Source organism: Acromyrmex echinatior, chromosome 10 (assembly GCF_024713525.1).
Source record: "Acromyrmex echinatior isolate Ae372 chromosome 10, ASM2471352v2, whole genome shotgun sequence".
Classification (NCBI taxonomy): domain Eukaryota; kingdom Metazoa; phylum Arthropoda; class Insecta; order Hymenoptera; family Formicidae; genus Acromyrmex; species Acromyrmex echinatior.
In genome coordinates this window covers 12971387-12995148 of record NC_141861.1, presented here as the reverse complement: position 1 = coordinate 12995148, position 23762 = coordinate 12971387, and the positions used below count along the sequence as shown (strand labels likewise).

The window sequence follows — 23762 nt, the reverse complement described above, 5'->3', positions numbered from 1 at the left end:
GTTGCTTTACTTAAACAGCTGCTTTATTTCTTTCCTTTCCCTCATTCCTTTGGAAATGTAAAAAATTATCAAATAGTTATGATTCATACGTGACTTAATAGATAATTTTTTATATTTCCTCCTGACGGAAGAAACCACCAATTTCCCGCGGTTTCCATCGAACAATAATATGGACATTAATATTGATTTATTATTCAAGAATGTTTATAAAAGAATGTTTATAAATATGTAACACATCTGTTATTTATTAAGATTGCATGTACAGTTGTGTTTTGTTGAATGATTTTGATTTGTAACATATGTAAATGAGTGAAAATGTATGAAATGATTTCAACACTTGACTCCTGTCCACGTTTCCTAGTAAACAGTGGGTTCCTTATTTCCCAAACTTTCAATTTTAAAGCGCTTTTTCGTTTAATTTTCTGCGTTAGTTCAACTACAATTTGTATAAATTTTATAAAAGACTAAAGTAAAAAAGAAGAGCACAAGTACCTATGGCTAATGAAAATTTGAAATTTATTTAAAAAAGCAATAAGAGACTCATTTTGTGTGCGTGGTCGAGGATTAATTTGTAATATACACGAATATACGAGTTCTCGCATAATTATCAAATAAAAATTGAAACATTATATCCCTGAATATATGTATCAAAAAATTGAAAAAAATGTAATAAAGATATTAAAAAAGAAAAAGAGCAGTTTATAAAGTTTATTTTAAGACTAAAAAGAATTATAATATTAGGTGTTAGAATTAATTCGTAGCGTTTTACAAGTGATGGGAAGTACTTTCATTAATGTATTTTTTAATGCTCATGTGAAATAAATAACATTCTTTCATTAAAAACGCTACGAATTAATTCCAACACCTAATATTTTTCAAACGTAAAGTTCATAGTCTTTCGAGTATACGCACAGAATTTGTTTGGCAGAACATTTGTATTGATATTTGTAACACATATTGTTTTAAAATTTTAAAAATTGGTACTTCGCAGTAAAAGAAAATAAAATATCGCAATTAGTATTAAATAACACATTCTAAATGGTATTTTTGGAGTACTGTTATAGACGGAATTTTTTTGATAGAACACGTTGATATTTGAATGCACATTGATATTAGAACACTTTTATATTTGAACGCACGTTTTTATCAATGTTTAAAATTTGCATTTTATTGTTAAAAAAAATTAAAACGATTATTCTATATTGGATTTTTTCTTATCATAAAATTGCATTTTTTTAGTAATAATAATATTATTGATAATTGACTATGTTATATTAATATTACGAATAACATTAATATATATTTTATTAATATTTATTAATAAATATTAATATAATATATATTAATATTATGAAAAAATATTATGAAATTATTGAAAAATGCATTTTTTAAAATAAAAAGTAAATAAATAATTAGACTAATACTCGTTTTTACCCTTTTTAACTGTAAAATGGCAATTTTCAAATTTTGAAAAATATCAAGATATTAACACAAGCGTATCCAAAGAAAATATGTGAGTGCACTGGAAAGACAATCACGAAAAACGTCACGTTTGAAACACATTTTAATTTTTTTAATGTTAAAATCATTTTTGCTATTAATGGGAGGGTTATATGATTATTAAAATTTATTAAAATCTATCGTTATCTAGAATGTGTGTATCCCTTTTTCCCTTATACAGGAACATGCCGAGCGGTCGAAGAAAGCACATTTTAGGTTTTCGATCGCTAATAACAATGAAGGAAAGCGACTAGAGCATGCTCTTGTAAGCTGGCTTATTCGTAAGCGAAATATCTCAAGCAATGGCGTGGATAAGATATCCCTGTAGACGATGGGAGTAAAGTGTAGAATTCATCTAGAAAGAGTGTCAGTAATGTTTACCTTGACCTCATTCGCTTCATCCTGAACGTGGCATACATCTCGGCGATGTGGAGAGAACAACGAGAACACTCTAGTGGCTTTCCTTCAAAGAAATCTCCCTCGTTACTTCGATTCCCGCTTTCTCGCGAGATTTCAAACTACTCGCATTCTTCAAACAATCTTACAGCTCAGAAGTAAGATTCCTGCCCATCTTCCCTGTTTTTTTCCTTCATAGGTCCTTCCCGTTCGACAGTACTGTTCGCTTTTTCGTTCGCCGCGTTCGCGAAATTTCCGCATAATCCGCCATTTTGTAGTCACGTCAATTCCCGATTGTTAGTCGGTCGATTTACCGTCGTTGTCGGTTCTCCCGATTTGGTATTGCGTTCCCCGCAATGCTTCTACAGTTCGCGAGTACCGAGTTAGTTAATTGAGCATACGGGCAATGTTATACCCGTTACGTCGTGCTTCAGTTTCCCGCGCGAATTGAACCGCTAGCCGTCATTTTTAGTGCGCACTCAAAAATTCTTAATGGTGTTAACTCGTTCCAATCAGACCATGCGTCAAAAGGATTTGGAGTTCTCGAGGAGCTTTATGACGAGCTCATGAAAGTAGAGATTTCAACAGAAAACAGGCGTGCACGCAATAAGCGTTTTACATTCTTTGAGAGGAACAGAAATCCATTGAAGCAGAAGAATTCCGATGTGGCAGTTGGTAGCGCCGCCGCACCTTTCTAAATCGCGCCGTCACAAATCGCGCCTTCCCAGGTCGCGTTCAGTTCAATATACAGTATCGTCAAGGAACTCATTGGAAGAAAAAATTGACTTTCTTATCAGAAGGCAAGAAGAAAAAGAAAATAAGGTGGAAATTGTCCAGTCGACTTCAACTCTCCGAGTCCGTTCATGACTTCACAATTGTCGACAGTACCAAACCTTCTCTTAAACACTCCAATTACGACGTCGTCGTCATACATGAGTTATCTGACGACTGAAGTAAACACGGCGTCTGCTAATTCATTCAGTAAGAGTCTTCCATCTTTCGAGTTACCTCTAATATATCAACCTCAGCAGAACTTTTACGCACGAAGTGTTCCAATGGCATCAATCGCTTAAGGTTTCCAAACAGTTTCGCCGGCCCAAATGGTCACTCTGTTCGTTTCACAACTCCCTACGTTCTCTAGTAGCGAAGATGACGACATTGAATCTTAATTGAAGAAGGTCGAGTTCACTGCTAGACTGTAGGTGAGAGAATTCTAATAATGACCGCTTCTCAGAAGTTACAAAAAGCTCGAGAATGGTTTGACATGGACCCCGGATACATAATGAATTCGTGACAGTCTTTCAAGGAAGCCATTACACGTCGTTTCCGTCGGTGTATCCCCTTCAGGGAAACTATGCAGAAACTCGAGGCCAGATGTTAGAATCCTGATAAGGAGTCATTCCAAGTGTATGCTAAGTTAAAGCTATTGCATCCATTGCATCTTCCAGACAGCGAATGCATCCAGTTCCTAATAACTGATACCAATTTTGCGATTCGTGCATCAATTGCTACGCTCAAGCCTGATTCCATTGACAACTTCCTCGATCAAATGAGATACCTCACAAGTGTCTGCTCAGGGACAAAATGTTCACCGCTCTCTGTCCGAAAAGATAGTCAGAAGGACTCAAAGGAGCCAAAAGATCGTTCCGACTCTACCCACACCAAAAATTCATCGCTTGCGGCCCCAAAAGATAAGAACATCATTTGCTCATATTACAAGGTCACTCCAAAACCGAGTGTTTCAAGCTCAAGAAAAAGGAACAGTCTACTACGGTTTCTCCGTCGACAACGTTCCAAGTTGCATCGGTGGTCACATCCAAAGAAGTCAACACGCCTTAAAGGAAGACTCTCTTGAAGACAGTTGGCTGCGTGGAGTCTTCGTGTCCTTTAACCATAAGTAGTGCCACAGTCGAAATTAATAAAATTAATGGTCGCATATGTAGTATGATCGCGTTAATAGATGCGGGCAGCCCCATTTCATTTTTACAATAATCGGCTTACAAATTAAGTCTTGGTCAAGATTCTAGGTTTGACAAACCCGACGTTTCGCAATTTCAAACATTAAGTGAATTAGTAATTAATGTTATTGGTAAAATATTATTGGTAAAAAAGATCTCGATTTTATCTATGTCTCCTCAGTCGTCGTATAAAGCCATCTTTCACATTATTAATAGGTCTACGTGGCCTACTCATGCCATTCTTGGCAGAGATTTCTTGGTAAAAAATCTTTCTTTGACTAGACGGTTTACAATTCGTCTAGTGCAACGGATAAAGAGTGTCTTGAGCTAATTAAAGAAGTCGCTTCAGCAGACATTATGTTTGAAGACTCGTCTGACATTGCTTCATTGAAATTAACTCTGACTTCGGTAATCAAGTTGATGAACAAGTCCGTAAAATCATTTCAGAAGTCCAGAATAAACCTATAGAAAAGCTTAACAAGGATTATTATGTTAAATTGAAGAATTGACATACCGTTTGCATATCCTGCCAGACATTTCACTTGGACTGAGCATCAGGAAATAGATAAGCTCGTTGAAGGTCTAGAGATATAATACAAGATTCTACATCTCCGTATTATTTTCGTATTGTTTTAATCCGAAAGAAAAAAAACGGAAAGTTTAGACTTTGTGTCGATTTGTGTCCGCTTAATGTTAAGGTAATAAAACAGCACTTCTCATTTCCAATTATCGAGGAATTGATGGCCCAATTGGCTAATAAAGAGGTATTAACTGTCTTAGATTTACACGAAAGTTTTCACTTCATTAAAATACACTCGGACTATAAGTTCTTTTTGTTTGTCACTCCGAGTAGACAATTCGAATACAAAAGATTCCCTTTTGGCTTTTGTGAATTACCAACTGAATTTCAATGTCGAATTATATATCAGTATTCTACAGCCCTTAATTCGAGAAGAGAAAGTGCTGATTTATATAGAGAATATTTTAATACACATCGACTTTATCGAAAATCTTCAAATTTTTAAACAGATTTTGCAGTCGTTGCACGATCATTCATTTGAGATCAACTTTATGAAGTATCTCAACTTTTTAAAAAACAGATAGAGTACCTCGGCTACATTGTAGATAAAGACGGTGTTACATTAAGCGACAGGCATCTCACTGCCATAAAGAATTTTTGAGCGCCACGTAATGCGCAAGAGAATTACAAAAATTTCTAAGATTAGTGAAACTACTTTAGGAAATTCAATCATCATAATGAACTTAGTTGTGATAGCAAAACCCTTTACGCTTTACTTAAAAAATCAACCTCGTGTAATTTTGATAACAATTGTTTTAACGCGTTCAATATTTTAAAATCAACGTTAATCTCGAAACCAGTATTGTGCCATTACAATCCGAGGGCAAAGACTGAAGGCACTCAGATGCAAGTACCATTGCGTTAGCGGCGATCCTTTTTCAAAATCAGATCAATGGAAATCTTGCTTCCGTAGCGTATTACAGCTACTAATGCGGCTGAAAGCCGGTATCACTCCTTTGAATTGGAGATGTTGGCCATAGTACGCGCCATAAAGAAATTTCATATTTATGTCTATGGTTTAGAATTTATAATCACCGATTGTAACGCGTTGGTTTTAGTGTCAATTAAAGCCGACATTAACCCTCGTATTGCTCGCTGGCAGTTAAAGCTCCAGAATTATCGTTACAAAATGATGCATCGGAAAGCAAAGATGTGTCACGTAGATGCATTAAGTAGGGTAATTGCCCCTTTAAAGACTATACCGCTCGATGTCGAGTTGCGGTGTAAACAACAGGCCGATTCATGGCTATGTGATATTGCAATCTTTTCTTGAAAATTCAGAACGTGAGAACTATGGTCTTGTAAAAAGTCTAGTCTACAGAATATGTAAAGATAAAAAGCCTTGTAGTACCTGAGTCGATGGTACTCAACATAATTCGGGTCTACCACGAACAATGTGTCCATTGTGGACCAGAAAAAACCGTCCAGAGAATTTACACGAATTACTGATTTCTGTCTGTACGTAAAAGAGTCAACCAGCACATAAATAATTGCCTCACTTGTCTTATTAGCAAATATTAGGTTGGTGCATATGAAATGTCGGATTTTCTTTACATATGAACGTTTGTCTCCCTGTTTTCATTATGCTTTTGTTTTTGGCATAACCTCGTTTATAGTCGTATTGTCCATTACCAGAGTCACATTTCAACAAAAAAGATTTTCTCAAAAGTGTTCCATTTTGTTATTTGTTTTGAATTTCGTAAGGATATGAATTCAACCGATATTCATGTAATTTTTTTATATGAGTATAAACTTGGTAATAATGCTGCAAAAGTTGCACGCAATATAAACCAGGCATTTGGGGAGAATACTGTTAACGATCGAAAAGTGCAGCGTTGGTTTGAAAAATTTCGGTCTGGTGATTTTTCCCTACAAAATGAACCGCGTGGAAGACCCAAAACGTCTGTGAAAAATGATGCTCTGAAAGCATTGGTGGAAACGAATCCAACTATATCTACAAGGGAACTTGACCAGAATGAAAGTTGACCATACAACGATATTGCGACACCTTTCTGAAATTGGCAAGGTGAAAAAAATGGATAAATGAGTACCACACGAACTAACCGAGCGAAATAAGCTGGATCGATTGAACATATGCTCATCATTACTAACCCGATTTCATCGAGAGCCATTTTTCGATCGGATTATTACTTGTGATGAAAAATGGATAATAATTGATGAGCAAATTACTTGGTCTGAAAAAATTAAAGATTTACAGTATATTATTAATAATACGTATCATACGTCCATCAAAAATACTTTTTCCAAACTATTACTTGGATATGACATGAAGAATCATTCTGATTCCAAATTAACACAGTACTTAACTAATTTACATAAAGATTCCATGGAGATTCAAGATCGCAGAAATTTACGCGATAAAGATCGAGAGACTGCTCTTCAGGCATCAGACCGTATTAAAGCATATAATAAATTTTATTACGATTCACGACATAAAACCCCTACGAAATACAATGTTGATGATTACGTCTTGATTAAAGATTCTATCTCGCGAAAATCGTTCAAGATAAAAAATTATGTCTCCCATATAAAGGTCCTTACAGAATCGAAAAAGTATTAGAACGATCGTTACATTGTTTAAGACATCCCGCGGTTAACTCAAAAACATCATCACAGAATCTTGTCTTCTGATCGGATTAAACCGTGGATTCCGATACTCAAAGACTGAAATAAGTACAGGATATCTTACCTCCATAGTTAGTAGCTAGTTTCTATATATTTTATTATGCCGCCGTTATACATACAATACTGCTGTATTATTCAAACTTATATTAGCATTAATTTTAAGTATTGCAATATTCTTTGTGATTACCTATGCGCGCGCGCGTCTTATAGTTTATATTTTTATCTATACTCATTATCGTTCCAGATAAAGTTGATAATTTTGAGTTTATGTTAAAATGCGTTATACAGCCCATATAGCTTTATGTTTACATGGACACTCAGGGACGAGTGTCACTTCAGGCAAGCGGAGTTGAAGGAAAACAACTAAAGCATGCTCTTGCAAGCTGGCTAGTTTGGCGCTAATCCGACGATGGCGTTAGTTATAAGAACCCCGAGTAGTAGCGTAACCAACTTCTGTGGCTGGCTGCTCTGCCTCTCCCCAACGTGCCCATACGGGCTTATTCGTAAGCGAAGTATCTCAAGCAATGGCGTGAATAAGACGTCCCTTGTAGACGACGGGAATAAAGTGTAGAGTTCATCTAGAACGAATGTCAATACTGTTTACCCTGACCCCATCCGCCTTATCCTGAACATAGCATACACCTCGGCGACGTGAACAACGAGAACACTCTAGTGGCTTTCCTTCAAGGAAGTCTCCCTCGATTCCCATTTTTCCGAAATTTTAAACTACTCGCATTCTCCAATCTTACACAAGCGCTAGTAGAGGAAGCGAGGCAGCGAGAGAGAGCGGCCGTCCTTTTCGTTCTATTACTCACTTGTGTTTACCAGTTACTAATAAAGCGAGAAGGACGCTCTCTCTCGCTATCTCGCTCGCTCTGGCGCAGCGACGAAGTCGACCGACTCGGTGCCAGTAAGTGTCTGCTTGATGGGGATGGAAGTGGGCTAGTTTTCTGTGATGCCGGAGACCAAATATACATCACTGTCGCTATGCACATTACGACCTCTTATTTTAGTATTTTAGATTATAATTTTTTAATGTAGTATAATGTGTCGTCAACCGTATTATCTTTTACGATTTCTTGACACCTAATAATTTTTATTTATTATACTATCCTTAGTGATTAGGTTAAACAATAAAATTGAAAAGGTATGTGTTAATTAAATAAGATAAGACTATCAATATTAAATTATGTGTGTGTGGGCGGGCGCGTGCGTGCGAGCGTGCGTGAGTGAGTGCGTGCGTGCGTGCGTGCGTGCGTGTGTAATCATCTTTCGAAAAAAATTATAATTAATTATAATTAATAATTAATAAAAAGCATTATGAGGTTAAGTTATGTCCATTAAATTTTTTTATTTTTAGATGGCCCGCATGAAAATACTAAATAAACACTGGGAGTTATTTTTAAACTTTGCCGAACAACATCCAGAAATTCTGACCGATGTGAACCTAGCTCAACTTTATCAAAAATAAAAATTAATACCGCAGGCCGTGGGTACTTCGTTTGTACTTGTTTGTACCGATCATTATTTCGTTTGTACCGATCATTACTTCAAACAGTAAAACAAAAAGTGAAAAATAAAAAATGGCCAGCGCGCAACTTTAAGATTGTTTAATATCATTTATCCCATTCGAAAGAGAATCATTTGTACTCGTTTGTACCTTTCCTATTTTCGTTTGTACCTCAAAGGGTTCAGAGATACAGCGCGTTTCAGTTTTTGCGCAACCCCTATATAGCGAACTTAGCCAATTTTCAAGATATCGAAATGGGATCAACGGCATTCGAAAGAGAATCGTTTGTACCCGTTTGTACCTCAAAGGGCCGACATCCAGGAGTGAATGGAAATAGGCCGATGTATAAATATATGTATACATTTAATATTTAAATAAAAATAAACAAAACATATCGCACGCACGCACGCACGCACGCACGCACGCACGCACGCACGCACGCACGCACGCACGCACGCACGCACGCACGCACGCACGCACGCACGCACGCACGCACGCACGCACGCTCGCTCGCTCGCTCGCTCGCTCGCTCGCTCGCTCACTCACACGCACATACTTTGACATAAACACAATTATACACGAGGTAAGTCCGACCGCGTAACCTCCCCATGGTACATCTTGGATGCTAATACCGGCGGCAGAATACAAGTTTTTAGAGCAATGACCAGAAAATTCATAACGTAAATCACACCGTCACACTTCGTAAATTAAAATGGTAAATGCAATTTACAGCTTTTGAAGGAATAGTCATACACAAGAAACGATATACGATCATCTATTGTCAAATTATTCTACGTGGAATAAAAAACAAATGTCTTCGTTCCGAAAACTATGCAATACAAACAAAAGTAAGAGAGATATCTTTAAAAATGGCCGACTTCCCCTCTTGACGCATTTTCGAAATTTTGAAATCGCTGTATCTCCGAACCCTTTGAGGTACAAACGGATACAAACGATTCTCTTTCGAATGCCGTCGGTCCCATTTCGATGTCTTAAAAATTGGCTAAGTTTGCTATATAGGGGTTGCGCAAAAACTAAAACGTACTGTATCTCCGAACCCTTTGAGGGTTACAAACAAAAGTAGAAGAGGTACAAATGGGTAAAAACGATTCTCTTTCGAATGAAATTATAAATGAAATTAAAAAATCTTAAAGTTGCGCGCTGGCCATTTTTTATTTTTCACTTTTTGTTTAACTGTTTGAGATACAAACGAAATAATGATCGGTACAAACAAGTACAAACGAAGTACAAACAGCCTGCTGTATTAATTTTTATTTTTGATAAAGTTGAGCGCCAGGTTCACATCGGTGAAATTTTGACTGGCAAATTCACATCTGTAAATGCTAGGTAAGATCAACAAAAACTATGGCAAACTGTTGCTACACAATTAAATGCATTAGGATTGGATGAAAAGACTGCAACAAAATAAAAAGAGTCTGTGATTGATTAGAAATAAAACAGAAATGTAAAAGAAGAAAGTCAATGAATTGAAAATGCATATGGCAGAACAGGGTAGAGGAATGTCTGGTGTGGAGTGTTTGGTTTGGGGCTTCCAACGTATAATGAAGAACCTATAAACATATTGACAGCTGATTGATATATTATTAGTATTGAATATGTGATTGATATACTTCCTATAGAGCATAATGAACAACACCTATAATAGTAACATCAGCAACAGTCACATCTATGGTGACATCTGCAACAGTAATATCTGCAACAGTAATATCACACCTACAGTAATATCCGCAGTCATCAATTATACTCGTAACGCCAACAATATCAAATGCAAATTCTAATAGAAAAAGAAAAAGCAATCAAACGCCACATTTACAAATTAGAAGAAATTTGTTGCAAAAATATCAAGATGAAATTTTGATAAAAATGGATAACATAGTAATTTCATTAAATAAAAACACGGAAGCCCTAGTGTCTATCAAAGAAGTCATTTTAGAATCTACCAAAGAAAATAGTTGTAGCTCTGTTACAAGTTCGTACTTAGGTAAATATTGTAAATACTTTTTGCAATGCAAATGTAATTAACTTTTCACAAAGTTCCTACTTTGGTTCCTAAAAAAGAATTAGCTATATGTATAAAATAAATAGCAAATTCGGTTTTTTTTTCTAAAGCGTGTAATGTAAATTTATTTTTTTTTTTATAAAAAATGTACAGACATTATATGTAATTATTAGTATAAGAAAAGTTAAGTTTGATAATTTAAAATGTGATTACACATGTTATCAGTATAAGAAAGATATATAGTATTATACATATAGGAATTCTTAAAAAATTTATGTAATTTTTAACTTTAAAACTAATTAAAGTACCTATGAATTACTGATCCTTTTACTTTTTACTAAATTATCAAAATTTTAAGCAATTATGTTCGTTCCTAATATTTTCAATGTTTGCTATGTCCAAGTCGTTCTCGGATAATCTATACTGAATGCAAAGATTATGTAAAACCGCACAAGCAATTACTATCACCTCCATATTATAAAGGCTATATCGTAGTCCTCTCTTCCCTAGAAGGCAGAAATCTGGCTTTGAACACACCAATGCAACACTCTACACGAAAGAGTGAATCTTTACTTTCAATTTGCTTTTTTATTGAGTGCTACACTTTTTTTTCACCAAGTTATTGAACGTTGAAACAAAAATGACCACTTTTGTTTTATCATTCAATAACTCGGTGAAGAAAAATCGTATAGCACTCAATAAAAAAAGCAAATTGAAGGTAAAAATCCACTCTTTCAACTGCCGTATAGCTTAAAATCATAATTTTCAAATGCTTCAAATCATGTAAAAATTTTATTACAAACGATGCTAATTTGAAGTCGATCTTTTAAAATTAAAAAATAAACTTCAACTTTGATTTTTTTTCATCGAGAGCAAAAATAACCATTTCAATAACTCGGTAAAAAAAAATCGTACAGCACTCAATAAAAAAACAAATTGAAGGTAAAGATTCACTCTTTCGACTGCAGTAAACCGCATTTTTACTCAAACTATTTGGATGTAGATTTATGTTCATGTGTGGAGCCAAACGTTCAATAAAAAATGCACAAGTTCCTTTGACAAACAAAACACGTATTGACAAAGTGTTTATCTTCTAACTCAAATGGGCTTGAATTATTTCGCATCAATCTCTTTTGGATATTAAAATCACGCAGGTTTCATTGCCTTTCAATTTCTGCCAATTCTTTTAGCATGAGAAGATTTACAGGCATCATCTAATTGATTGAAAGAAAATTATTTGTTCATGTATTATACAATAATATATAATATAATATGTCGTAATACTTTAACTTTATTTCTTTTGGAAATAGCCAGTACAAAATAATATTTTAAAACAAATAAAAGGGTCTGAAACGACGTTTAGTGTCTAACACAATATGTCTATAACAATTTCTTAACTCCAAATAGCTTTTTATTATACTTACAATAAAATAAGATTCCTTATATTAAAACAATTAACAAATTATAAATGGGTCAACACCCAATATCCAAAAAAAAAAGAACTATTATAGGGATGGTTGTTAAAATTTTTTTTAATTTCATTCCATCAAAAGAACATGAAACAAGAGGTAAAAATTTTATTAGATAACGATTATTCACTAAATTTCATTTTTGATATAATACGAGGAAGAATTAAAATTTTAATAAACAAAAAAAACTCTCAATCAAACCACCAATAAGAATAATGATTCCTCAAATAAGAATATTAAAGAAAAAAAAAAGCTGGTTCACAATTCCATATGTACAATCTATTTCCGAAAAATTTAAAAATATCAAAGATACCGACACTAAATTCTCGTTTTTTAGCCTTAACAAACTCAGTTCAATAATAAAAGCGCAAAAAGATTCTCTTCTTGCGGATTACAAAACGAACATTGTGTGTAAAATTTCTTGTAATGATTGCGTCTTATGTTGGACAAACATGTAGACAATTAAAAACGAAGATTTCCGAACACAAAAATGAGAACATATCAAAAGAAATAAAACCAATCCTTCGATTGTCACTAATCATAGGACACAATCATAATTTCGATTGGAATAACGTTCAAATATTAAACACAGAACGTAACTATTATAAAAAACTAATATCAGAAATTATAAACATCAAGCGACAAATGAAGTATTAATTTAATTGACAGTATTAATTTAAACAAAGAGACTGAGTTACTTAATTCTTCATATTTTTATTTGTTCGACCATTAAAAGCCTATAGCTAAAAATAATACATTTTTATTACGACGATTGATACCGCAACATGAACTTCATCGACTTATACAATATATATTATATTTATTTAATTATCGTTTCGTCTTAAATTTTAATTTACGAGTAAAAGAATTTGCGTTACAACAACTATGGTGTTAGGACTAATTTGTATTTGACGTATTCCTGAATCTCCAGGTGAACTCACAGCAATTCTTGTAAGTTTTTTAATATTTTTCGACTTTAATATTCATTTATTATATTTAAGGTCAAATATCGTTGGAAGTCCGATAATCATATCGGCACACAATTATAATTTCTGAAATTAATTCATTTAAATATATATATATATATATATATATATATATATATATATAATAGTTCAACATCTTAACATTCAAACCGTAGTGGCGCTTCGTATTTAAAATAATGTATCTAACATAAACGATCTTATTTCCAATCTTATTGATAATACATGAAGTGTTTATAATATTTAACACTAATTTTATATATCCATAATCTTATTCAAGATTTAGATAAATAAGAATAGGAAGTTCGCCAATGTCAATTAAAAAAACAGTTTTATTAACTATATAGATTGTTGCAAATCAAGATTTCGATTCAGTCAACTGCAGACCGTTTTGGTCTAAGTAAAGGAAACGCTCATACTATATTTATACGAACTTGCAAATTACTAATTAAGAAAATACAAAATTATATATTTTGATCTAAAGAAAGAGCTGTACTTGAGAAAATCAAACAATTTAATTAGTTAAGGGTACAAGGAAGTTTCCCTAATGTCTTTGGATGTACAGATGAATCGCATATTTCAATACCTGGACCTATAAATGACAATTCTTATAACAAGGAAAAGTTTTTGCTTCGTATTATTACAAGGTATCTGCAACGCCAAAAGAGAATTTATTGTACATTGTGAATGGCCAAGATCAACACATGATTCGAATGTGGCAAAATTCCTCAATATACGAAAAACTAAATGAAAATCAAGAACAAATGCTTCCTTCGAATATATATCTTTTAGCAGACTCGACTTATTCTCTACAAACTTTTATCATAGTCCCTTTGATAATGGGCATTTAACGCCTGAACCCTTTTAATAAAAAATTATCTAGTACTAGAGTCATTATCAAACGAATTTATGACCGTTTAAAATGTTTATTTAGAAGATTAAAATTTGTTAATGTATTGAAATAGAGTATACTAAATACATTATTTTAACATGCTGCATATTACATTAATACAAGAGATGATGTCGGTACAGAAGTTATAAAAAAATAAATTGATGATGATTATTTTGACACAAGTAATAATTTTAATTACAATGAAGATATCCCGTTGAATGCATTAACATTAAGAAATGAAATAATACAATCTTTAAAATAAAAAACATGTACAGATTTTGATTAATCAAAATCAAATGTTTCATAATCTTTTCTTATCTTATTTAGTTTGAAGTCATCCATTTGTTTACAAAACAATCATTTTAATATCACCTTAGAGCTTATTCTTTTTAAGAACTATTTCGTTTTCTGCGATTATATTAGATATAAAGATCGAAGCTAGATCTTTAATGCTTCAAATAATTTAATGTGGACAAAGTATTTTATATATTCTTGCGAAGCTGAGTGGAGATTTTTGATTTTTAGGATTTATTAAGATTTGTCTTATCTTTTTGGGTGATTTAAAGATAGTTCGGATATTGTGTTTGTTTAATATTCTGCCAATCTGTTGTTCCTTTAACATATGAGAGAATGGATAGGATCCTTTCGTCTAGTTGTGTGACAGAGATCATTGTCTTGTTTGCATTTATTGATTGTTTCGATTATGTTTTTTTTGTCGTGTCCATTTTTCTGTAGGTTAGTTTTAAGTGGTTACGATTTGGTTTTCACATTTGTAACTTGCTGAATATGTAATCTTATCAAATTGAATGTGAATATTAGGACTCGCATTAAATTTATTAATTCTTGCTTGAAATTAGAATTAGTTCCTCCACATTTATATAAGCTGACTAAATTCAATTGTTTTTCATTATACAGTAATACAAAAGACTTGAAAGGATTCAACTTAACAATGTAAAGGTAATTATACGATTGGAGAGATGCTTACTGCCATTTGTATTTAACCAGAAACGATATTTTCTTCCTTTCTAACACAATCTCTGACATTTTACCATTCTCTGTTGTTGATCAATTTTTTAAATATTTGGATCATACCAATTCTCACTTTTCTAAACAAATGTTCAGAATCAATAAAAAAATAGATTGGTTGCGACAAAAAAATTTAAAATTATCGAAATCTAAAATTAGACTAAAATTAGATTTCTTACGACACGAATGATTACCCTTCAAATATTCAACTTGTTGTCGATAAGTTCTCGCATAATATCCAATCTAAGTTTGAAAGAATTGATATTGATCCCGATAATTTTAATGAGGCGCTTCCTTTGGATACTTTACATGAAAAATGGTTTATCAACTTGAGTGGCATTGATATTCCCTTAGAGGTTCGTTACTTGTTACAACTCGGTGAAAAATTTGGACTTCCTATCAATAAATATAATAAAGACAGTACCTTGATTGAATTTATTAAACATATCGAAAGTATTATAATATAATTGGTCATCCTAATAATATTATTAATTTTGTTAGGAATAATTCTTTTCCAATACTCAATAGATTCCACAACAATTTTCCTTCTCCTACATTTACTGACGAACTGGTTTTGATATGGTTACGTACAACCAAAAGATTTATTAATAACCATCCAATATACTTATCACAAACGCCGATAAGGGTAGTGTCACTGTTGCTCTGGACAAGGACGCCTACGTATCAAAAATGGAGGAGATTCTCTCAGACACTAACACTTATGCTTTTGTTAATAAAGATCCAATTAGAAAATTGACTCAGGACTTACGCACTTGTTGGTGAGATGGAAGCAGGATCATTTTATTGACGAAACAAACATATCGTAGATTGCTTATAACTGATGGTGTTATACCTAGAGCTTACGGTTTGACTAAAATACATAAAGATGGTAACCCGTTGAGAGTTATTGTTTCATCTGTTAACAGTCCATTATATTATTTTTCTCTTTTTTTACATAATTTAATTAGTGATAGTATACCAAAAACTCCTAGTTACATTAGAGACAGTCTCCATTTGGTTGAGCATTTAAATGGTACTGTTTTTGATCCTGAATATGTTTTAGCTTCATTGAATATAGTATCCTTTTTTACGTTTTTTATGTATTGGAGAACTGGCGCCCTCTCGCTCTAGGGGATACCGTCCCTAGACTCTTCGCCGCGCTCTTGGCCGACCGATTGACCGACTGGGCGATCATCCGCGGGAAGCTTTGCTCCGCGCAGAAGGGCTTCCTGCGGGACGAGGGATGCTACGAGCACAACTTCGTCCTGCAGGAGGTCCTGATGCACACCAAGCGCTCTAAGCGCCAGGCGGTCGTCGTGTGGCTGGATCTGTCCAACGCGTTTGGATCGATCCCGCACGCGACGATCCGCCGCTTCTTCTAAGATCCGCGGTGCTACGGGGTCTCATAGCGATATAGGACTCCATGTACGATGGTTGCACGACAAGGGTGCGAACCGCCGAGGGTCACACAGCACCCATCCCCATCCGGTCGGGCGTCTGTCAGGATTGTCCGCTAAGCCCTATAATTTTCAACCTGGCCATCGACTCGGTCGTCCGTGTGGCGGCCGAGGCGAATGACGAGTATTCCCTCCACGAAAATACCTGGTCGGCACTGGCTTACGCGGACGACATCGCACTACTGGCCCAGACGCCCGAGGGGATGGAGAGGATGCTAGCCTCTGTGGAGGCAGAGGCAGCGTCGGTGGGGCTGCGGTTCAACCCTGCAAAGTGTGCCACCCTGCACGTCGGTGCGGGGAATGGCGGCAGGATCCTGCCGACGTCATTCCAAATCCAGGGGGAGACGATCAACCCCCTGACTCAGGGTGAGTCGTACACCCATCTTGGCGTTCCAACCGGGTTCTCCGTGGATCAGACGCCCTACGCCGCCGTCGGGAACATCGTCTCGGACCTGCGCGCTGTCGACCGCTCACTCCTGGCTCCGTGACAGAAGATAGAGATGCTGGGGACCTTCATCCTACCCAGACTTGACTTTCTGCTCCGGGGGGCCAGAGTATTCGAGGATCTCCTCACGGCCGTGGACCTTAACATCCGTAGGCATGTTAAATCCTGGCTCAACCTCCCTCAGCGAGCAAGTGCGGAGTCTACATGCCGCCCCGTTGGGGGGGATGTGGACTCCTGCCGCTCTCTGACCTCGCCGACGTCCTCACGGTTGCCCACGCGTACCGTATGTTAACGGTGCGCGATGGCGCGGTGAGGACGTCGTTGGCGTGGGAATCGCTGAGGGGAGTGGTTGGGCGCAGGATCGGCCACGCCCCTAGTTGCGAGGATATCGCCTCCTTCCTATCTGGCTCGCTGGATGGAAGGATGAGGGGCGGAGGGGAGGCTTCGCTCTGGTCAAGTGCGCGGAACGCTGCGCTCAGACAGTCCGAGAAGTTGTCCCTGCGTTGGCGGTGGGTCGAGGCCACGGAGGAGATGACGTTGAGGAGTGTCGAGGGCTCAGAGGGGCAGCGATCAAGATTCCGCCTGAAGCGCGCGGTCAGGTAGTGAATCGGTTGCGCTCAGCTGTAGCAGAGCACTATGCTAATAGGTTGCTTAACAAGCCTGATCAGGGTAAGGTCTTCGAGGTGTCATCGCGGAGCCGAGTGAGCAATCACTTTATCCGCGGCGGCAGCTTCACTCGCTTCGCCAACTGGCGCTTTATTCATAAAGCCCGGTTAGATGTTCTTCCTCTCAACGGCGCACGACGTTGGGAAGCCAACGACAAGCGCTGCCGGCGATGCGGTGAGGTATCGGAGACATTACCCCACGTGCTCTGTCACTGCGGCATCCACTCCGCCGCGATACAGCTGAGGCACGATGCTCTCCTGCACCGCCTTTGGAAGGCCACTCACCTTCCAGGGGTAGTGCGGGTTAGATCAGCGGGTGGAGGGTGTCAGCGATGAATTGGGGGCGCTACGACCTGATCTCGTGGTCAGGCACGAGCCCTCCAAATCATCGTCATCTGCGACGTCACGGTGCCATTCGAAAACCGCTGGACCGCTTTCGAGGACGCCAGAGCGAGGAAAATCGCCAAATACTCGCCTCTGGCAGAGGAGCTACAGCGGCGAGGGTACTGTGTCGTCGTGAAGGCCGACGGTCTTCGTTGTCAGCGCCCTCGGCTCGTAGGATCCGAGGAATGAGGCGGTGTTGAGACTGCTACAGGTTGGCAACCAGTATGCAGCTATGATGCGGCGCCTCATTGTCTCGGATACTATTCGCTGGTCACGCGACATATATGTGGAGCATGTGTCCGACACCCGCCAGTACCTGGCTCCCTCCCGTCCCTCTGGGGATCTCCTTGCGACGCCGCCGAGAGCGGTTCGTCGATGCTGACTCGCCGAGGAAAGAAGCGCACAGGACGCGGCGCGTCGCGGTCCGGGTAGTGTGAATGTCGCGTAAATTATATTGTCTTTGTCTTGGCCCCCCCTTTTTAAACCAAGCAGGAGAGAGTGGCCCAATGCCCAACCACATTAACCACTTCACTTTTACTGTGATATTTATTATTTGACTGTTGGGCGGGTCTCTGCTGGTTTTATTTATATATATTTATACTCGCGTACGCTTTCTGTACTACTCTATTGTTTTTTTATTATTAGCTACGCTATTTTTATCTTTTTCTTTGACTCTATTTTCTTTCTTTTTTTTCTTATTCTTTTCTTTTCTTTCTTTATTCTTCTTTTATTTATCTTTTTTCTATCTTTTCTGATATGGGGCCCTGACCGTCCGAGTGTGAATGCCGCGAAAAACAATATTATGTTTTATACGAGTATGCATGTCCGTGATATATTTATTTATTTATTTTATTTTATTTTATTGCCGTGCGCGTTCCTCCGGGACTTTTATTTGTTGACGATTCTTCTGTGATATCCCGGAGGAGCACGATATCTGTGATTACGCATCTCCCCAGCATGCGTGCTGGGGAGATTAGACTATATGTGATATTTTTCTGCTCAGGCTGGGGGCCCCAGTCCCTTAGTTTTAATTGCCTATGCGAGGGGGGCTTTTGTCCCCCGCAAATGTATATATATATATATATTTAGCGCGCGGCTTAGCCGCTTCTTGTCTGTATTACCCCAGAGGGGAATTGTCCCTCTGGAGCAAATGATTGAAAAAATAAAGTGAGCTAATCCTTTTTTACTAATATTCCTATTGAGCTAGCATTAAATAGCATCGATAGGAGATGGGTTTACATCTCGGCGAAGACAAGCATCTCAAAAAATGAGTTTATTATTGCTGTTAGATTTATTTTAAATTCTACCTTTTTTACTAATAGAACTTTTTTTAATAATAGAACTTACAGACACACAGGTGTTCGGCACTCCGATGGGTTCACTATTATGTCTGATAATCGTCGACATTGTAATGTAAGATCTAGAGGAAACAGCTCTTAAAAAATTGTCAGTACGACCTTTGTTTTATTTTAGATATGTAGACGATATTCTTCTCGCGCTTCCATCTGATACTATCAATGACACTTTGAATATTTTTAACTCTTTACATACGAGATTGCAGTTTACCTTGGAGGTTGATACAAGTGACAGATTAAGTTTTCTTGATACAATGCTTGTTATAGATAATCAGAGAATTATATTTGACATTTATCATAAAAAGATGTTTTCCGGAAGGTTCCTTAATTTCCATTCAAATCATCTTCTTTGCCATAAAAAAGATACTATCATCAGTTTCATTGACAAAATTATCCTATTATCACATCCACGGTTCCAACAAAAAAATTTGATAGAGGTATTATTCATACTTTTTTAAACAACTGTTATCCTCTTCCCTTTATTTTCTTTACAATTGAACGTAGATTAAAGTTTCATATACATAAAGATATTACACATTATTCACGTGAGAAAGACAAATATTTTACGATATTATCCTTATGTCAAATAATATTTTCCTTATGTCAAATCTATTTCTGAAAGTTTCCTTCTCAGTATGTTCTCTATTATGTTTCATTGTAAATTAGTCTTTTCTATTCCCAACACATTAAAAAGCTTTATAAAGAGAGGAAAAGAGCTTAATTTCCTATCCAATCAGAATGTTGTTTATAAGATCTCCTGTGATGATTGTGAGGCGAGTTATGTTGGTCAGACAAAAAAAAATTGAGTACGAGACTACGCGAACATATCTCTAACATTAGAAAGAATACGGGTTCTCCTAGTGTCATAACTGACCATCGAATTAATTTTGATCATAATTTTAAATGGAACGATGTGAAAATTTTAGATTGCGAATCTTCTTATAATAAGAGATTGGTGTCTGAAATGATTCATATTAAAAGACAGAAACAGGGTCTTAATAGACAAAATGATACCGAATCTTTACCTGATACCTACTCACAGATCATCCAATCTCTTTCTCCTTCTTAACTGCTTTCCCTTTCCTATCCATCTCTTCTCTCCCTACTTTCTCTCTCCTCTACTTTATTTTCTTCTTTTTATGTTCCCCTTCCTTTTTAATTTTCCATTTCAACCTTCCTGTCTTTATATGTCGTACTTTATTTTATCTCTTAGCTTCCTAGAGAGATGATCAATTTTGATTCTCACCGCATTGTCTAATCGATTATATATCATTTTGACACACATAAGGTATTTATTTTAAATTTATCTGTTCTAAACTCATTATACATATACAATAAATGACGGCATTTTACTCTTTCTCTATTGACATTAATAACTCTTATGTGCATTTCTTATAATATCAAAGATAATTTTTGCCTCTTTCTTTTAATTTTAATTTATTACTTGCGACTTATTTTGTACCTTTCTTTTTATTGTTTGCGACTCGATTTGTACTTTTCTTATTATTTTTATTTATTTCTGTCGTTAATTTATTATTACAATTTGTACTTGTTAACAGAAACATGTTCGTCCTTATGCACACACACTGTTCGGAGGAATACATTGGTGTCAACTACAATCGTTTGTTTGGTTTTCTCTCAATTTGGAGCGAGTTTTATAGTTGATATTACGTTATTTTTATAGTTGATATTACGTTCGAATTTTATTTAATTTCTATATATTTTATCTACGTTACATTTCTATTATTATCTTGTCGTCACATTGAAAATGATCCAATAGGGATCGGAACGTTTGTTTTTGTTCACTTGCTGACTGTCAAATTATATTTTACGTTTTTAATTTTATGACATGTTTTATTTCATTTTTTAACTATTTAATGCAAATTGTTATTTTATGTTGATTGTTTTAGGCTCGTAGCCCTTTGTTCTTTTTATTTATTTTTATTTATATAAAGAAATGTTATATTATACTTATCAACTTATAGGAGAAAAATAACTTTAATCGTATTATTTTTGAATCTTATTTTAAATCAAATCTAATCTTTATCATTTCCATAGTAAAAAAAATGTGATATTACACAAATATAATACTGCAATAAAATATCAGATACTATTACTTAAAATAAACTTATGTTAAAGTTAACTTAAAAAAGGATAGTATTAAAGACAGATATATATAATATAAAAGGTGGATTTTTGCATAAACTTTTGTTAACTTAAAGATTATGTTATTCCTTTTTTAACACTTTAGCAAGTTCCAACATAGTTTCAATCTCTTTTTCTTTCAAATTTTTTCTGTAAACATTTATTTTTTTCTATTTTCTTTTTCTGCCGCTAATCTCAGTTTTTTTTTCTTATATATCTTTATCTTTCTGTAATTTTTTCATAAGACAATTTTCCACAGAAAATAATTCTTCTGAATTATTTTCTCTTTATTATATTTATCATTTTTAATATTTATTATATTATCTTGAATACTATCCTCAATGCTATCTTCCTTAAGGGGTCATCTCAATTTGTCAACTTAAAAAAATCGATTTTTTTTATTACATTTTTTGAAAGTATGTACTATCGAAAATATAATTCCAAAATTACATGAACAAACTCAAAATATTTATGTACTTTTAAACGCATTGAAGCAGATACGCTCTGAGCGCTTGCTCTGTTCTTTATTTTTGGAATTTTCTATGCAAAATGGACAAAGAGAGAAAAAATGGCGCGAAGAGAAGTCAGAGCAGGTGACTTGTTTGAAGAAGTAGAAAGCATATTGTAAGCATCGCCGATTAAAGGTAAATAAAGTTTGTTTATAATTTGTACTACAAATTTTAAACGCGTTTTTCTCAAAACGACTTTTTTCAATGCGGCCTAGGAGATTTTTCGAAAACTATTTATCCGATCGCTCTGAAATTTTAATAGCTTATTTTACATCTATAATTATATCCTGAACTGGAATTAATTCAAAATATTAATTTGTTCGATTTTTATAAGACATAAACGACTGAAAAAAATCCATTTTTTTCAATCTTTTTGCAAATGGCTGCCATTTTATTATTATATTTTTTGATAAAATTAATTTTTTCTAGTTCCGCGGCTATAACCATTGACTAACAATTTAAGAATCTTTTTGAATTTTTCGTTTCAGATATTCCAAAGTAGAGATATTTACTACGCCAACGAGCAATCTACTTTTTGATCATCCACTTTGATTACAAACAAGCCATAAAAAATGTATTTTTTGTCATAAAAAAATTTGTTTTAAGTTTAAAGAATAAAAAAAAGCACCATAAAAAGTCTATGTTAAAAGCTTTTGTAGTTTTTGAGAAAAAAAATTTCGAAAAATCACTTTTTTTTACGCTGTAAACTGAGATGATCCCTTAATAATATTTGTACCAATACATTTCTTTTTGAATATCAGTATCTGCAGAAGTTGTTGATGAATGAGCTTCAGGTTCTAAACTATTATCTAGCATGCTAGTAAAAGGGATACCATGTCAAACATTTCAAAAGCTCCCATGAAATACTACTTTTCCCAGTGCTATTTTGTTTCTTTTTATTAGCACTATATGTTGCTAATAAATTTCTATATTTTATATCACACATACTTCCTGTAACAGCACTGTTAATATTATTTATTTCCTTAGCAATATTTTGCCATAATTGCTTTTTTTGTAATCGGTCTATTAAATTTTGATTCTTCACATAGACGTATATCTACTAATAATCGAATTAAATTTTGTGTCTATTTAAAATTAACTTTTGCCTATTTCTCTTCCGTATTATTAATAGATAAAAAAATTTTATAAACTTCTGATGCATACTGAGAAGCGTAATGTGTATCTACAACAAAGAAACAACACGGTTTATACAAGTCTACAATAATACATATTGCATATAATAATAATTAATATTTAATTATACAGAATGCTTGATAAGTAACGATAAATTTCTCGCATAGGAGTAGGGCGGACTGAACTAAGTCGAAAAATTTTCTACCATTTTACAATTTTCACAATAATTAACAAGATATTAGTTATTAGAAATCATCAAATATTGATTTTCAATAATTTTTTACTCGAGTATTATCAAATTTATAGAAAAACAAGCGAAAGACAAAAATTATTTATTTTCTTCTTGCAGAGCTCTAAAAAATTTTTCAGAATATTTTATCGACTTTTTAGTATTGCATTTTCTTATATTGGCAACTATTTTTACCATAAGAAAATGCGGTACTAAAAAATTCTGAAAAAATTCTCAAAGCTTTATGAGAAGAAAATAAACAATTTTTGTCACTTGCTGTTTTTCTATAAAATTAATAATACTTGAGTGAAAAAATTATTGAAAACCAATATTGGGCGATTTTTAGTATTAAATAGTTGATTCTTATGTTAAGACCGTCTTAAATAGTGTCTTAAGATACGAATACGGCTTAAATAGTGTCTTAAGATACGGCTTTCTGATTGATCATGACATCTTAAG

At 34.9% G+C, this 23762-nt stretch overlaps 1 protein-coding gene, 1 long non-coding RNA gene and 1 pseudogene across 5 annotated transcripts in view; 1 reads left to right on the top strand and 2 right to left on the bottom strand.

The window, feature by feature from the left end:
* The window catches only part of Gdh (glutamate dehydrogenase, mitochondrial), a 121542-nt gene that overhangs the window by 55020 nt on the left and 42760 nt on the right, over nucleotides 1–23762 (bottom strand). The window lies entirely within an intron of this gene.
* LOC147908393 (uncharacterized) lies at nucleotides 1544–8710 on the top strand (annotated as a pseudogene).
* Nucleotides 10734–13139, bottom strand: LOC147908392 (uncharacterized). Its single transcript, XR_015546439.1, has 2 exons — nucleotides 11584–13139; nucleotides 10734–11177 (listed from the first exon to the last, which is right to left on the bottom strand). It is a non-coding gene; the product is annotated as an uncharacterized LOC147908392 (long non-coding RNA).